General features: G+C 30.1%; 1 non-coding gene across 1 annotated transcript; it reads left to right on the forward strand.

Annotated features, from left to right (window-relative positions):
- The first annotated feature begins 2,247 nt into the window (after positions 1-2,247).
- LOC126010293 (U1 spliceosomal RNA) lies at positions 2,248-2,411 on the forward strand. Its single transcript, XR_007496384.1, has one exon. It is a non-coding gene; the product is annotated as a U1 spliceosomal RNA (small nuclear RNA).
- The last annotated feature ends 889 nt before the right edge of the window (positions 2,412-3,300 follow it).

Here is a 3,300-nt window from a genome sequence, read left to right on the forward strand (position 1 = left end):
ATATCTGCTTTCAGAAAATGGGAAAATTGGTTATATTTTCATTGTAACAAAATATTGCCAGGAGTATTTAGCTTTCCAAAGAGAATTAAATATTTTTCTTATGTGAATAAACAGAAAAATCTCTGAAAAATTGCAATGAATAAATATCATGTGACTGTGATTGAAGGCTTTTATAAAGAAAGTAACTAAATGGTGAGTTTGGTAATAGAAAAATTAAATTGATTAATATCTAATTTTTCTAACATGAATAATGATAAAGTGTATGTTTATGATATAAGAAAATAAGTTTCTTAGAAGAAATAAAAATTTAATCAAGTATGTCAACAATATAGATAACTCTACCATTCTATCATTCTTAGTAAATCAAGGCTATTTCTTGCATTCATAAGATCATAAAATTTTATTTAATTATAATATGTAATAAAGTCTAATAAAAACTATCATTGTAATAGTTGATGGTATTCTCAATTTTATTGCCTTTTATAATACAGTATTTGAAGGAAATTATTATTTGCTTATATAGAAATATTACAAAACAGCACATAAACATTTTAATTTGAATGACCTTGATGTAGACTCTGTAAAATATTAGTTAGGCAAGGAAATAGAATACATTTTATTTACTCTACTTAGATAGAGGACTTTCTGGTCTTAGGTGTAGTGTAGTAAAATATTTCTAAAATACTAACAGTATTCTAAGTAAAGATGCCTGAAGTAATGAAATTAAAAATATGCCTATATACACTAAATATACACAAATATAAATAAATGTCTAAAACATTACCTGCAGTTATCTATCCAGCAGTGGGAGGAAAGTAAACTAGAACATGCTGCTCAAGTAGATATTCTGAAATTCAGAAAATCTCTACTCATTATCATTAATAATGTTGAAGAATTTTACTGATCCTAGAAAAACTTAATAATTTTCTAGAGCCCAGTCATAATTTTTTATTATTTTTTTTTTTTTGGTTTTTGGGCCACACCCGGCGGTGCTCAGGGGTTACTCCTGGCTGTCTGCTCAGAAATAGCTCCTGGCAGGCACTGGGGACCATATGGGTCACCAGGATTCAAACCAACCACCTTAGGCCCTGGATTGGCTGCTTACAAGGCAAACACCCCTGTGCTATCTCTCCAGGCCCCAGAAGTATTTTTTAGACAGAAGATAACTATGAATTGTAAATCATGTTTTGTTAACTCTGGATTATAGAAAAACAAAGGCACATATAGAAATGCTATCTTTTGGTACAAATTCCAGTCAATTGGATGTGCTCCCTAAACAAAAGAGAAAATTACATGTTATAATTGTGCATAATTCTTCTGTATTTAAATGTCAAACTGTATGTTTTATGATTTTATGTGATATTGCTTACAAATACCTTATCTTGCAATATTGAATGCATTTACATAGTAGCTTTAAAGTTCAACTATATAATTTAAATCAATCAGCTGCACAGTAAAATACTTCAAAAGCTAGACATTGCATAAATAGAAAAAAATTAGCAAACATAAAATTGTGTTTTTAAGCAGTTTAGAATAATTAGCAGGAACAGTGTTCCTTCAGTAACATTTGTTCTTTGACTTTTGCAGCAAAGTATTCAAAATTACAGAAATTATTTTTCATTGAAATTAATCTATCAATCTACAGTAGGGCCTTGCATGACCCTGGTTCTACCCATGATGCCATATATAATATTCTAAACACTACTATGAGTGATACCTCAGCTTGAATTAATCCCTGAGCACAACCTCAACTCACACCCCAAAATAAATTTTAAAAAGAAGCAAAATTTAACTAGAAATCCCTTTGATGGTTAGAAAGAAAAATATTTGTGTATAATATATCCCAAACTATTATTATTCCATACTTATGAATTCCATAATGTATAGAAAAATGAGAAGTTACTGCTATCACAACATAGTTTTGACAATATGTAAATTTTATCTACTATGATAAAGAATGTATGCATACACAACATTGTGTATGCTTTTTTCCAAATTCTATTTTTAGCCACATGCCATATCTAGAAGCTGAGTCAGTATGCTCAAATATGCACAATAATTTTATCTGAACAAGTTTATATCCAACAGTAAGAACAATGTGTATGTATGAAGTATGTCAACCATGTTTGCTATTGATATTTTTCTATAAGGAATAGAATATATGAAAAGTAAACATGAATTTAACAAATATTTCCAAAATGTCCATATTTGTCATTGGACTCTAAGCTTATTAGAAATGGCATACTAATACTTGCCTGGCAGGGGAGATACCATGATCACTTAGGTGGTTTTCCCAAAAGTGAGACTTATCCATTGCACTTCAGATGTGCTGACCCCTGTGATTTCCCCAAATGTGGAAACTTGACTGTAAAATTTGTGGTAGTGGGGAACTGTATTCATGGTCTTCTCTGAAAGAAGAAAAAAGGAAGTAAAATACTAAAGTTTCAAAATCTATGCTATATTATATCTGGAAAAGTAGGTATTTCTATAGATATAGACAGAATAGCAAAAAATATCATATATGCTTACTAAGCATTAAGTATAAAATAAAAATTAACCTGCAACCAAACTATATCTAGGAATAATTTTATTTTTTTAGTCTTTTAAAATTTGATGAAAGTAATGCTTGTTTACAACAGTGTACGTTTAGAGGTTTTAGAATTACACCATACCTATCATTGAAGTATGACTATCTCTCCACACTAATCCACTGGATATTTGACAACTTGCCCACCCTTTGATAATCTCAGTTCTGATCACAGGACATAAGGTTTCTTTTTACTAAACATGAATTCCTTCCCTTGCCTTGCTTCTTTATGCATCAATAATCTTTATAGAGAATTAGTTCATTAAGTTCAATTCATAAATTTAAATGACAAATCATTGAATTTTTTTTATAAATCCTTTCTCCCCAAATAAGATGTTTTAATGTGCAGTTCTATAAAGAAAGGGATCTACAGGAAGAACGCCAGTGATAAATTAGGAGCAGAAGGAGAACAGATCAATAGTATGACACCAGCAACTTTTTTAAAATATCATATGAAGAAGGTAAAAAGGAGTGAAGCTATTCATAAGATTGTATAATTAGAGTATTTTTGACATGCTCAAAATTATAGTTATCCAAGTTATCCAAGATGTTGAATGCACAGAATGTTATTTCGAGGTTTTCTTGGGCCAAACTTGGGGAGAATAGCTTTGTTTTAGTTAGTTATTATAGCAAAGTTGTTTCCTGACATTTTCCTAGCCTCTAATAACAAATTGCCTTCCTGAGGAAAAGGAAATTTCTTCCTAGCCCGTTTT

The sequence above is a fragment of the Suncus etruscus genome, chromosome 5, assembly GCF_024139225.1.
Source record: "Suncus etruscus isolate mSunEtr1 chromosome 5, mSunEtr1.pri.cur, whole genome shotgun sequence".
In the NCBI taxonomy this organism is placed as follows: Eukaryota; Metazoa; Chordata; class Mammalia; order Eulipotyphla; family Soricidae; genus Suncus; species Suncus etruscus.